Raw genomic sequence first — 15,310 nt, forward strand, 5'->3', positions numbered from 1 at the left:
AACTTAACACAGCCATATTAAGAGCTATAGAATTTCCAGAGATACAAAAAACAGCTTATCTTCCTTTCGAGGAACACAGCTCTTCAACATTTGGTGATTGAAAATGTTAGCTAAAGCACATAATTTTGAAATCTTGGAAATCATTGATGTTGTTGTGGTATGATGGATTTAAATATTTCTGGAGGAGCAAGAAGGATTATGCAAGGCAGCCTTTCTTTGATGTAAAAAATGTATTTATTTATTTATTTCAAAGGTTTTATATAGCTCTGCTGGACCCGAGAGTATCAGAGCGCTTTACAAGGAAGGTAAAAGCAAACATTGAACAGTGAGATCAAACAAGTCAAGTGCATCAGAGGAGTATGGACATATAAATTGAAAAGTATAAAAATAAAGAAGGGAGGGGAGAGATGGAAGTGAAGTGAGGGAGAGATAGAGAAGGCAAGGGTATAGCGGAGGAGGGAGGGGAGAGCATAGTATGAGAGAGAGGAGTTATCAGGGATGGTGTCAAACTACAAGTATTACGATACAGTGGGAATGTAAAGGGTCCATGACATTAGATACCCCAGTATTTGTTGAGAAGCAATATTTTAAGTTCTTTTTTGAAGAGATGGTAGGAAGGGTTGCATCGGATATCCTTTGGGAGGGAGTTCCAGATTGTGGGAGCGTTACCAGAGAACGCACAGGATTGGGTCTTTTGATGTTTAAGTCTGGGTGGGATCAGGATAAGTGAGTTAGTGCTTCTCAGGGATCTGGAGCAACCTGCTTTCTGAAGTTTAATTGCAAGGTAGGAAGGGGAGTTTTGGTGAAGAGCTTTGTGAGTGATGCAGGCAATTTTGTATGTGGATCTTCCTTCTATTGGAAGCCACTTGAGATTTTTGAGGATGGGGGAGATGTGATCAAATTTTCTGCAGTCGGAGATGAGTCTAGCTGCAAGGTGGAGGACAGATTTTATTGGGGCAAGATGGATTTTAGGAGTGCCAGCCAAAGTGGCGTTTCCATAGTCGATCCTGGAGAGGACCAGTAACTAGACAACAAGTTTGAAATCTTCTGCTGGAATGAAAGGTTTGAGTTTTTTGAGGTGGAGAAGGGCTAGAAGAGCGCTTTTGGAGGCATTTTTGATGTGGGGGACGAGTTTGAGATTTTGGTCAATACTGATGCCAAGGGACTTAACAGTATTAGAGGTGGAGAGAGTGCAGTTAAGTGAATTGATGTCCTTTACCCAGAGTTGGATGGGAAGAGGATTGTTTTTGGGGGAGAAGATAATGATTTCAGTTTTTTGGGGATTTAATTTGAGATGGTTCAGATGGAACCAGCTTTGAATTTTAGTCAGTGTCTCGTTTAGGTGAAGGATGTCTTTGTGAGATTTGATCTTGTAGTATAGTTGCGTGTCATCAGCATAGAGATGGTAACTGATATTAGCATGTTTGAGGATGAGGGTGAGTGGTTCCATGAACAGATTGAATAGGGTGGGGGAGAGGATGGAACCTTGGGGAACTCCAAGTGTAACAGGTTGAGGTTTGGAGAGGAAATGGCTAAGTTTGATTTGTTGGGATCTGTTTTGGAGGAATGAGGAGAACCATTTGAGTACCGTGCCTTCAAAGCCGAATCGATCTTTGAGGGTGTTGAGAAGGGTAGGGTGGTGAACGGTGTCAAATGCAGCTGAGAGGTCAAGAAGGATAAGTATGGAGGATTCACCTTTGTCAAGGGAACGGTGAATATCATCCATGACATTAAGCATAGCAGTTTCAGTGCTGCAACCCTTTCTGAAGCCGGACTGGAAGACATCAAGGAGGTTGAATGAGATAATGTGTTTCTCAAGTTGCATTAAGACACATTTTTCGAGGGCTTTGGAGAGGAAAGGAAGGTTAGAGATGGGACGAAGGTTGTTTGGATCATTAGGGTCCGCAGTGGAGTTTTTGGGAATGGGCGTAATTTGGCCAAGTTGGAGGGATGCAGGGACACAGCCTGTGGAGAGAGAGGAGTTGATAATTTTAGACCAAATAGGGGCGATGGTGGATTTGAATTCTTGGGCTAATGTGGCGGGGAGTGGATCGTTGGAGTGTGCAGAAGGTTTAAGTTTGGCCATGATATTAGTGATCAAAGATTCAGATACTGGGCTAAAATCATTCCAAGAAGCGTTGTTTTTAGCGGGAGAGTTTGTTGTATGAAGGGTTTTATGCAGGAGTAGATCAGGTAGGGAATCGGAGGTATTAGGCGAAGTGAAAGATGAGATCGACGTTGACTTAAGAGTGTATGGAAGAGTGTGTAGGGTAGTGGTAGGTTGGGGTGCGAGAAGGAGGGAAGAGAAGGATAGTTCAATCGTGTTGATTTTGTTCGTGAAGAAGCTAGCTATTTCTTCGCATTTGTCTGTGGATGCTAAAATTTTAGGAGGGCCAGTGGATGTTTGTTTTTTTACAATATTGAAAAGTTCTCTAGGGCGGTTTCTGGCTCGATCAAGCTGAGATCGTAGAAAGGAGGCTTTATCTTTAAATATGTGTTTTTTGTGTTGGGCACGAGCATTCCTAAGAATAGAGAGATTCTCCACAGTAGGGTGAGATCTCCAGACCCGTTCACAGTGTCTAAGTGACTGCCTTTCATTATTGAGTTCAGGATTGAACCAGGTCTTAGGGGGTATATTTTTTTGTTGTTTAAGTTTGATAGGAGCAATTTTGTCTAAGGCTTCACGAATAGAGTTGTTATAATGGTTGGTTAGGTCATTGGTGCTGTCGGAGAGAGGTGGTAGGTCTAAGTGAGCCTTAATTGTTATTTTGAGTTCACCGGGAGGAATGCGTCGAAGGTTGCGTGAGGATTTTTTGGGTAGTATGTTGGTGGGTGCTGGTCGAGAGGTATTTTTGATCAAGGTGAAAAGGATGAGGTAGAGGTCAGACCAGTCAACCGGAAAAATATTTGTGAGGGAGGCTGCAGTTGGGCATCTGCATGCCACCCATACTCCAGCCTCATGTGCCAACAATTTATGATAAATACAAAAAGAAAAATTGATGGGCAGAATGCAGAACAATGTCATACATTCATCCCAATACAGAGATCTCGGCCTAAATCCACTGTTATTTTGCTCCCCAAGCCATTCCAGTTTGAACCCAGCCATATGCAAATCAGTCTTGACCCTGTGCCCAATGGGAAAAGTCCAGCCCGAACTGCCAGGCCAGGTCCTCCCTGGACTGGAAACAAGCATCCTAGGACCTGTTCGGGGATTCACCCCTCATCAGCCAGGATAGCTTGACTCCAGTGGCATTGAGAGCACGGGACCCACGTCGGGCATACCCATCCAACTTGGTGACAAATGCAAAAAGAACAATTGATGGACAGAATGCAGAACAATGTCATACATTCACCTGAGTATCAACATCTGGGCCTAAATGTTTTTTTTGCTCCGCATGCCATTCCAGTTTGAACCCAGCCATATGCAAATCAGTATTGCTCCTGTGCCCAAAGTGACGAGTCCAGCCTGATCTGCCAGGCCAGGTCCTCCCTGGAAACAACCATCGGTACAGGGTTTCACCCCTCATCAGCCAGGATAGCTTGACTCCAGTGCCATGGAGAGCACGAGACCCATGTCTGGGCATACTGGTCCCACTCGGGGTGGCAAATGCAAACAGAACAATTGATAGACAGAATGCAGAACAATGTCATACATTCAACCCAGTAGAGATCTGAGCCTAAATCCATCATTTGTTAAGTGGAAAGGGTATGCCCAGACATGGGTCCTATGCTCACTACATTACTGGATTCAAGTTAGCCTGGCTGATGAAGGGTGATGCCCTGAAACCGGTCCCAAGATGCTTGTTTCTGGTCCAGGGAGGACCTTGCTTGGCAGTTTGGGCTGGACTGTTCCCACAAGGAACTGGGTCAAGACTGATGTATAAATAACTGAGTCCAAACTGGGGTGGTGTGGTGAATGATGGATTTAGCCCAGATCCTTGTGACTGGGGTAAATGTTTGCATAGTCCAGCATTCCATCCATCAATTGTTTCTTTTACATATGTCGACCTTAGTGGAATGGGTATGCCCCGGTGTGGGTCTGTTGCTCACTACACCACTGGATACAAGCTAGCCTAGCTGATGAAGGGTGATGCCCTGAAACTGGTTCCAGGATGCTTAGGCAGTTCAAGACTGATTTGCATATGGCTGGGTCCAAACTGGGTCTTGTGCTGAGCAAAAGAATGATGGATTTAACCCATATTCTTGTGACTGGGAGTGAATGTTTTTATTGTCCAGCATTCTGTCCATCAATTGTCTATTTTGAAGAATTAAAGACAAATCTTTTGTCTTTTGATAAAGAAAAATCTGACCAAATGACTTTTGTCAACACTTTTACCACCAAATCAAACCAAGTACAAAAGATTGTTCAGAAACACTGGTCAATTCTTAATACTGGAGGAGACCACCTACCGCCCCCTCTATTCGCCTTCAAACTGGGCCCCAACCTGAAGGACAAGCTGGTGCATACTCGTCCGAAGAGCATAACATCTCGAGCAGTTGGTACCCTTTGGGATCTCCGGCAGTAGAAGGCCATCACCCTTGTGGCACATGCGCTGCGTGTCCCCAGACTAGCAAATCACTAACTGTAGACATTGGTACGAACCGTCCATGGCAACAGAAAAAATTTACCAATTACAATAGTCAGAACCTGATCTACCTCATTACATGTCCTTTTCAACTAAGATATGTAGGAATGACAACCAGAAAGGTAAAGGTCCGTATATCGGAACATAAAAACACTATAAGATGCCGCAACAAGCTACCCGCCTCACCACGCACTTTCTAGAGAAAGGACATGGCCCCACTGAGTTTAGCTGGACAGTGTTAGAACAGCCGTTTATTCCGGAACACGTGACAGATATAAGTAAATACCTGTTTACCAAGGAACAGAAATGGGTCTACAAACTTAACACAGACAAAGGTGGACTAAACGAAGATATTCCGTGGATGTCTCTGTGAGATCCGAATATCAAGACTCAGTTACACAACATGAGGTCCATTTATTTATATATGATCCTATACCACCCATTGATCTGCTTGTGTCGTCTTATTGAAAGACTACATTTCCCAGAGCGCATTGGTCTGTAAACCAACTTTGCTGACAATGTACCCATGACATTCGTGTTAATCTAACATGATATTGCACCCTATGATTAAGACCTGAGAGATTGAAACAATCTCTACTGTGAATTAGTATCTAACAAAAGGATAATACCTCGGATGAACCCAAGTAACTGTCATTTGTGATGCCATTGATAGGATGATTATATTCTTCAAAAAGTCATGTGGCCTAGTGTGTTGGGGAACTAAACACTTGATGTCGGCTTAATAAATATCACTCTTGTCAACTACTTTTCCCATGACTATGCACTGACGACATGTCGTACGTGCTCTACATCCAGTATCAATAGCACTACTGGGTCAAGTAACTGGCACTGATATGATATGATGTTGGAAGATTGTATAACATAATGGCCCATAGTGGCCCTAAGCACAGGAAGAATTAAGGTAGGATGAACTACATAACTACATGTCCCAGGAAACTGTGCGCCGCACACGTGACACGCACAGCGTCCTCCGAAGACACGAGACAGATAAAACATGCTCAGAAACGCCGCCGGCTACCTTCCCAGTCAGTTCTGAGGGAAGCCAGGAATACCGATGGACAGGTTGGTGTGAGTTATTAGTTTAAACTTGCACTATTGCTGGGTGGATGCCTGGGTTAACACTAACGTGTGAAGTGGAATAGTTGATGAGATCGCAGCATAGCGCTGGTATGTTAGTAAGTGATCTCCCTGCCATTGTAAAACACGGGGTATGATCTCGATGCCCGGGCGCCTGGGTTTTTTCGAAACAGCCATGCCAAGCAATGTGCTATTACAAAAAGGGTGTTTTGTGTTCAACACGCGATCTCCTTTGCTGCCAATATTATCAATCTGGGTGCTTGAGAGAGAATCATTACATACAACTAAAGTATGATTGTGATCGCAGTTTGGCACGTATCAACGAGCGATCAAGAAACGCGTGGGAATCTCTGGAAGCCCGTGTTTTTCAATAAAGCGGTCTGTTTTTTAACAAAGCGGTCCGCTGTTATTACATGGAGATTTAAATCTGGGGTCGACAAACCGTTAATAGGGTTTTGAACATGCCAGTGACAGACGGGTATTTGCTAATAATAACGGTGCCACTTCAAATATTTACGCGGTGGTTATATGCCATAAGAATGTACCCCAGTTAACCGAGCAGTGGGATCACAGTGGTTTGTGTGTCTCTTAAACTAGACCTGATGAGCTCATTCTTTCACGATTAAATAGATTTGAGGAGCTCACGATCTACCATAAATAATAGCAACTGATACCGAAAACAAAAATGAAGTATAGAATTCGAATTACAAAGTAAAATGCACTCTTTTTAACAGTTCTGCATGTGGGTATTTCAACCCACTTCTGATGGAGTTCATCTATCGGAGTGTTCTTTGAGCAATTGTTTCTTCCCTTTTAATAGAGCGGTGCTCCAATTACCTGAGCTGCATACAGGTGAGGTTATGCCTGTCCTCCTACCTAATAGGTAAGCAGGTCCTAATGCTAATAAAGGGTAAAATACCCGGCAATGAAAAATGAGTAAGCTGGAGATATCACCCAGCTACTGTTAGATGTACTTAATATTGCCGACATCTTTTTGTTTTGCTCTTTTCTATATCCTTTTCGGGAGGGACCCCTCTTCTGGCATGTTTTATGCAGTTTCCAAGAGGAGGACTTTCCATGACATAAATCAGGTGATATGGTTATTAGTTTTTCTTTAATATTTTTTCACTATTTGCAGTAGCGAACAGTCCTGACGAAAGCAGTGGAAAATTCCACACAAGCTGAAACATGTCGACCAACATTTAAAAATAAGCAGCTATTTGGTAAACCTGCTTTAATCTTGTTGCACTGTTTTTAACTTTGGAAGTCTGGGAGACACTTAATAAAATATTTTCTCTCCACTCTCCAATTTTATACATGCACTTCACTTCACATTCTCACAAACTCACGCACTGGATACCAGTTACCCTGCTATAACTTGGTTTCTTGTACCTCCCATACCATACCTACCATTCTCAAAAGATTGGCATTGATAACTTATAACTCCTAGTGGTTGCCAACATACTCTCCCTGGTGTTGGGAAAACCCAAATGATGAAAAGGGCGGTACAGGATGGATGCTGATGGGTACTTTTTACACCCTGGTGATACCATGTTGTGCTCACAGTATACACAGGTATGACCTTTCCTTCCTTCTCTACAAGTTGGTCACACTTTTCTCAGGTCTTTAAAAGATGTTCCCACAGACCCATAGACATTTGGGGGTCGATTCTGATCCGGGTAAAAATACCGGCGTACGATTTGTATTCGTAGCTGCATCCATACGAATGCGAAAATACCCTCCGAACTGCGAAGTACGATCCATCTCCGTCTTTCTCCATACGATTCTCAAGGATCCGTACGAACCGCAGTCGGAGACCCGTATGAATACGCGTCAGGAATCAAACCGTACGATTCGTAAACCTGCCTTACAAACCAACAAGTACGATGCACTGTGGCAACCCAGGACGCGATTTGTACGGACCAAAGTAGTCGCACTTGTACGGAAAATATCGCGTAACAGCAAGCAGCATCAACATATACGAACCGTTTACCCTTCGATTAAGCGTATACGAACCCCCCCGGCCAACGGCCCGTATAAGTCACACGCACCGACAAGTACGACCCGCACCCCACCCCATCAAGCGTACACGACCCCCCCAACGGTCCGTATAAGTCACATGCACCAACAAATACGACCCACACACCCCCATCAAGGGTACACAAACCCCCCCACTGGCCAACGGCCCGTATAAGTCACACGCACCGACAAGTACGACCCACACCCCCCCCTATTCAAGCGTACACAAACCCCCCCACCGGCCAACGGCCCGTAAAAGTCACACACACCGACAAGTACGACCCCCATCAAGCATACACGACCCCCCCACCGGCCAACGGCCCGTATAAGTCACACGCACCGACAAGTACGACCCGCACCCCCCATCAAGCGTACACGAACCCCCCCACCGGCCAACGGCCCATATAAGTCACACACACCGACAAGTACGTCCCGCACCCCACCCCATCAAGCGTAAATGACCCCCCCACCGGCCAATGGCCCGTATAAGTCACACGCACCAACAAATACGACCCACACCCCCCCCATCAAGCGTACATGAACCCCCCCACCGGCCAATGGTCCGTATAAGTCACACGCACCGACAAGTACGACCCACACCCCCCCCTATTCAAGCGTACACAAACCCCCCCACCGGCCAACGGCCCGTAAAAGTCACACGCACCGACAAGTACGACCCCCATCAAGCGTACACGACCCCCCCACCGGCCAACAGCCCGTATAAGTCACACGCACCAACAAATATGACCCACACACCCCCTATCAAGCGTACACGAACCCCCCTACCGGCCAACGGTCCGTATAAGTCACACGCACCGACAAGTACGACCCGCACCCCCCCCCATCAAGCGTACACGAACCCCCCCACGGCCAATGGCCCATATAAGTCACACGCACCGACAAGTACCACCAGCACCCCACCCCATCAAGCGTACACAACCCCCCCCACCGGCCAACAGCCCGTATAAGTCACATGCACCAACAAATACGACCCACACACCCCCCATCAAGCGTACACGAACCCCCCCACTGGCCAACGGCCCGTATAAGTCATACGCACCGACAAGTACGACCTGCACCCCACCCCATCAAGCATACACGACCCCCCCCACCGGCCAACGGCCCGTATAAGTCACACGCACCGACAAGTACGACCCGCACCCCACCCCATCAAGCGTACACGACCCCCCCACCGGCCAATGGCCCGTATAAGTCACACGCACCGACAAGTACCACCCGCACCCCACCCCATCAAGCGTACACGAACCCCCACCGGCCAACGGCCCGTATAAGTCACACGCACCAACAAATACGACCCACACACCCCCCATCAAGCGTACATGAACCCCCCCACCGGCCAATGGTCCGTATAAGTCACACGCACCGACAAGTATGACCCGCACCCCCCCATCAAGCGTACACGAACCCCCCCACCGGCCAACGGCCCGTATAAGTCACACGCACCGACAAGTACCACCCACACCCCACCCCATAAAGCGTACACGAACCCCCACCGGCCAACGGCCCGTATAAGTCACACGCACCCACAAATATGACCAGCACACCCCCCATCAAGCGTACACAAACCCCCCCACTGGTCAACGGCCCATATAAGTCACACGCACCGACAAGTATGACCTGCACCCCCCATCAAGCGTACACGAACCCCCCCACCGGCCAACAGCCCATATAAGTCACACGCACCGACAAGTACGACCCGCACCCCACCCCATCAAGCGTACACGACCCCCCCACCGGCCAACTGCCCGTATAAGTCACACACACCAACAAATACGACCCGCACACCCCCATCAAGCGTACACGAACCCCCCCCCACCGGCCAACGGCCCGTATAAGTCACACGCACCGACAAGTACGACCCGCACCCCCCATCAAGCGTACACGACCCCCCCACCGGCCAACGGCCAGTATAAGTCACACGCACCGACAAGTACGACCCGCACCCCACCCCATCAAGCGTACACGACCCCCCCACCGGCCAATGGACCGTATAAGTCAGACGCACCAACAAATATGACCCGCACACATAAAAATTATAAAGCGCACGTGAACCCGGAAACCAGCACAAGGAGCCCGCAAACTATTCGCACAACAACATAAAACATGGCTCCTGTCTACACACCATTGTGAAACAATGTCCAGCCCACATACAAACATGCAAACAGAGGGCCCAAGTAACACCCACCCCATATAACACACCCACCACCAATAAAAAATAAGCCACACCCACAAATTGACCAATAAAAGGGTCCACACATACAACCCATCATCCTTTGCAACATACCTATTCTTGCTAAGACACAGACATCACACCAACAATTGCAGCCACACACCTTCACACATACACCCTATCTCATCTACACCCACAACACCCCCTTCACAATCAGACCCACACATCCCCATCCATACACACCATCACCCCCTCAATCACATACACCCCACACCATGACCACACAAAAGAATCTAAAGTTCACTAACCCGGAGATGGAGGTCCTTACAGATGAAGTCATCAGAGTGGAGCCACAGCTGTTTGGTGCATTGGTCAGACAGACCAGCATAGCTCAGAAAACACGCCTGTGGGAGAGGATCGCAGACCGGGTCAATGCTGTTGCACCCATCAGGCGCACCAGGCAGGAATGTCAGTCCAGGTGGTATGATCTGTGGAGGATGGTCAAGAAGAAGATGGACCAAGACTATGCCAATGCACACTACACTGGAGGCGGTGGTCCCCGCAGACCTCCACAATACCAGCCCTGGGAGGAGAAAGTATTGGCCCTGCTACCACCGGTGGGAGTGCACGGAATCCAAGGAGCTGGGGAGCCTGGTGAGTATACAAACAACTCATGTAATATGGGGGGACGCCCACCAGTGACCAACAGTATGGGGGTGTGTGGCCATGAGTCCCAGCAGTGCCCAACAGTAAGGGGGTGGGGTGGATATGAGTCCCAGCAGTGCCCAACAGTATGGGGGTGGGGTGGATATGAGTCCCAGCAGTGCTCAACAGTATGGGGGTGGGGTGGTAATGAGTCCCAGCAGTGCCCAACGGTATGGGGGTGGGGTGCATACGAGTCCCAGCAGTGCCCAACAGTATGGGGGTGGGGTGGTAATGAGTCCCAGCAGTGCCCAACAGTATGGGGGTGTTTGTAAGGGGGAGGGTGATAGTGTGGAAGTTGTAGGGTAGGAGGCTGCCCTCATCCCATATGTCCCAGGTACACACCCAAGCACCATGACCAATGCACAGGGAGTGTGAAATTACGCACATGATAGCAGACAATGGGCCCTGGTGTATGCAGCACAAGGCCCTTCTGTGACCAGTGCAAACACAAACACCAGGACAAGGTCAGACATCCTGTGCAGGAACCCACAACCACGATTATGTCAGCATTCTACATGGGGGCACAGCCAAACCACGACGGATGGACGCTTGCAAATCACACTCAAACAACTAGCATGGCCTGTCACACACACCCCTTACAGAAACGTATCCCCTGGGGACAGGCAATGGAGTGCAACACTGTCACAATTGTCATGTCACAACAAAACAATCACTGATATGATTACGCATACAAAATTTACATGCAGTGCTGATTCTCAAGGCCATTGGGACTCTCACACAATGCACTTGACCCATCTCATGAACGTTGTGGATGCACTAAACTTGCATCATGGACATGGGTATTGACAAGGTGATGCGTCCTGGAGAAGTGCCACGTACTAAAGCCATGAGCCAGAAGTGGGTTTATAGGTCCAGGGGGGTTGGCATCGTTTGGCCTTCATGGAACAGCAACACCTATCAAAAGTAGCTGCTTTGAATTCTGCTGGTTTGCACTACTGTTGTCTGGACTGGCGCTAAAGCCCTCAGGGCTCCCCTAATCTCAGCAAGGACTGACCCTGCCGGGTCTACCGGTGCGATCCCCCCTCTAATCCTCTGTTCTGCCAACGGTGCCGGGGGGACGCCCTACTACTTGGGGTGGGGGGGTTATGGGACCTACTAGACTCGCATCCCCAGCTCCTGGTCTCTGCGCTCTGTCCTTCCTTCTACTAGCCCCCCCCTTCACCTTGCGTTGTACCTTAGGCTTCTGTACCAAATGGGGGAAGGCTGCTGTGGGTGGTACTCCCCCAAACCCCCTGGCACTGGTTCCTCCTGGGTCACCGTCTCCTCATCACTACTCTCGTCACTGTTATTGCCCAGCTTTGCCAGCACCAACTTAAGGAGCTGGGCAATCTCAGGGTCCTTGTTTTTTCTCTTATGGCTCACTTTCGTAGCTGGCATGATAGCTCTGTCCTCCCGCTCTGCTTGCGCTTTAAATTCTGTGCCCTTGCACCTATTGCATTACTGAGCTGCTTATCAAGCTATGTTACTATCCCTTGGCACCAAAGTGACCGAAAATAACCTCTGTCAACAGCCCGTGCAATATACGCCCTATGCACCTCTGCCTGTTCCCTTCCGTGTGTCCCGTGCTAAACAAACTCTGAAATGTCCGAGCGCTGCTGCCCCTCAATGATGCTGCTCCGCACCCACAGCCTGCGCCCAGCCCCTCCCACACTCGCCGCTTAGCTCTGCAAGGAATCAGCGCACCCGGGGGCCCACCAGCAGCCACCAAGGACCCAACAGATACCCTACCAATAATACCCTGCCTGCTCCCCACGGCTGCCCACTGGCCCCCCCAGCACACACAACTCCTCACCTTGCAAGTTGGACGGTCACGCCGTGCTTCTCACCACCGCCTCCTTCGTTCGTGGACTCAGCTGTACCGGCTCATTGCTCGCTCGCATTCCGCTGCTCACATGGACAGGGACAAGTTAAAGTTAAATTACACTTTCATGGGATGGGGTGTGGGCCGCACCATGAGCGAGCATAGCCGTTCAGGAGTAGGAGGGGGACAAAGAGACCGGGGCTACAGTGACCGGAACCTAAATAGGCCCCGGTCTCCGCCCCTCCCACCTGGAAGTGCGTCATTAGACCTGGAATCAATTGGCTGAGCCGGGGGCATCCAGGGCCCCCCGTCCGCACACCTGATTACGTATGAAGGGGCGAGTGCCGGAGGGGGGGCCCTGTGTGCGCAATCGTCTGGCGTCGTGCTTGTCAAACCCTGTGCATGCTTGACACTGGCATAAGGATTGACACTGTATTGTGAATATTGCATCAAACCGAGCACTGCTGTATCTGTCTCTTGCCGGCAACACAAGCCACAGCAATGGCTGTGTCACTCATTCTCAAGAAAATGGAACATGGCTAATAACCCTGAGCACCTGTTAATTGGATCACACTACACACACATACACAAGTGAACAATGCCAACAATCTAAAGCTGGTTGAACTGTGATGCTGACAATGGAGAACACAAATATTTATGTCATGATAGTGCATTAACAGTGTCTGTCTCTCACACCCACAGGGCAATGTGTGGAAACCACCCCAAATCAGGGGGGAGAAGGATCCCAGTCCCAGGCTCAGCAGGACCCTGACCCCACCGACAGCGACGCCTCACAACACACCGTGGATGACCCTAACCAACCTGGCCACTCTGGGTCCCAAACCCCTGCAGCAACTGGATCAGATACATCTGTCAATGTGTAGTGATATATTTGTATTATTTGTTTTTTGGTGGTGAAAGAATAGTGAAAAAACTCTCTTAGGGTAGTAAAGATGAGAGCGCAATGTGCTTTTTAAAATACCCCTCACACACTAGAAAAATCCAGTAGTGTCATGCTTCATCATTGGGGTGTTCCCGTCCCTCTACGGGGCGGGCGTGCTACGACCTGACCGACTACGCGGGAGCACTAATGTAGTGACAGGACTATGTGATGGTGCAAGGTGGGTGGTGCCAGTGAAGTGTAGGGACCTAACGATGTGTGGGAATAAAAAAGATAAAAATCCTCTGGCTAGTGGAAAAAAAACAATGTATTCACTTCCCTAGCTGGGGACGTTAAGAAGGGGGTTTTGGGGTTGAGCTTATCGCTACAACCTGGTCTACATGTTTCGTAGGCAGTCCCCTACTGCCTACTCATCAGGACCTTCTAATGGTCCCTACTGGAACAAAGCTCAGTTAGAAGGTCCTGATGAGTAGGCAGTAGGGGACTGCCTACGAAACATGTAGACCAGGTTGTAGCGATAAGCTCAACCCCAAAACCCCCTTCTTATAGTCCCCAGCTAGGGAAGTGAATAAATTGTTTTTTTTCCACTAGCCAGAGGATTTTTATCTTTTTTATTCCCACACATCGTTAGGTCCCTACACTTCACTGACACCACCCACCTTGCACCATCACATAGTCCTGTCACCACATTAGTGCTCCCGCGTAGTCGGTCAGGTCGTAGCACGCCCCACCCCGTAGAGGGACGGGAAGACCCCAATGATGAAGCATGACACTACTGGATTTTTTTAGTGTGTGAGGGGTATTTTAAAAAGCACATTGCGCTCTCATCTTTACTACCCTAAGAGAGAGTTTTTTCACTATACTTTCACCACCAAAAAAACAAATAATACAAATATATCACTACACATTGATAGAATCTCTTTGTTTATGTAAATCAGTTTGGAGGGTGATTCTGTCAACACCTCTGCACTTCCTCTATTGTTTCAGATACATCTGTGCCAACCACCAGACCCATTCCCACCACATCCCAGCAGACAGGTCAGAGCCCTGCCCATGATCCACCAGAGAGCCAGTCTGAAAATGAGGGACACCCTTCGGCGGGCACCCTTGAGGTGGCAGACAACATCCACCCTGCCAACACTCGGGGGTCCCGTCGATCCGATGTCCCCACAAGCGCAGGCCATGCTCATGTGGGTCAGGGTGATGGGAGTGGCGCTAGGCGGAGGAAGGATTCTGGCCAGGAAGCTGCAGGCAACGGTATGGCTCAACTGAGTACCATCCTGGAGGCATACCGGCGGGACACCAGGGAGGTCAGCCAGGTAGTGGAGGCCCCTAACGAACTTAAACAACAGCAGGCCGAGCAACATGCCAGGCGAGTACGACATCATGGACGGGTGGAGGCAGCACTGGCTGAGCTCTTGACGGTGCATCGGGATATGAGCCTATCACTCCATCAGATTGCTGGCAACATCCAGCACCCTCCCTGTGTCACCAGGCCACAAACCTCAAGGCAAAGTGCAACACCAGCCACAGGGAGGGAGGGGGAGGAGGAGGAGGAACTTTCTGACGGAGCATCCCATGCATCGTCCAGGCCTGCACGTGAGGGTCCCCCAAGGAAGGTGGGTCGTCAACGGCGAAGACGTTGAGAGGCAGTGGGCCATGCACAACTCCCAGGACACCTGCCTGGCATATTGCCCTTGGATGCAACAGCATCACCTACCTGACTCTCTCACATGGACTTGCTGGTCACAGTCTGCCCAATGATGCCACACACTGTGGCCTTGGCTCTGTTGACTGAAACTGTAAGGCATCTCATCTCCAGCTATGAACTTTGGATTCCCCCATTTTTGTACAGCACCTACTCACGTTTCCTGCACAAGATCACAAATTAAATCTATGTAACATCATACGCATTGGTGTAGTAATCTTGTACCCAGAGTCTGAAACATATGTGCGTGGAAATGTATGAAATGCTAGACGATTTAACA

Source organism: Lissotriton helveticus, chromosome 8 (assembly GCF_964261635.1).
Source record: "Lissotriton helveticus chromosome 8, aLisHel1.1, whole genome shotgun sequence".
Classification (NCBI taxonomy): Eukaryota; Metazoa; Chordata; class Amphibia; order Caudata; family Salamandridae; genus Lissotriton; species Lissotriton helveticus.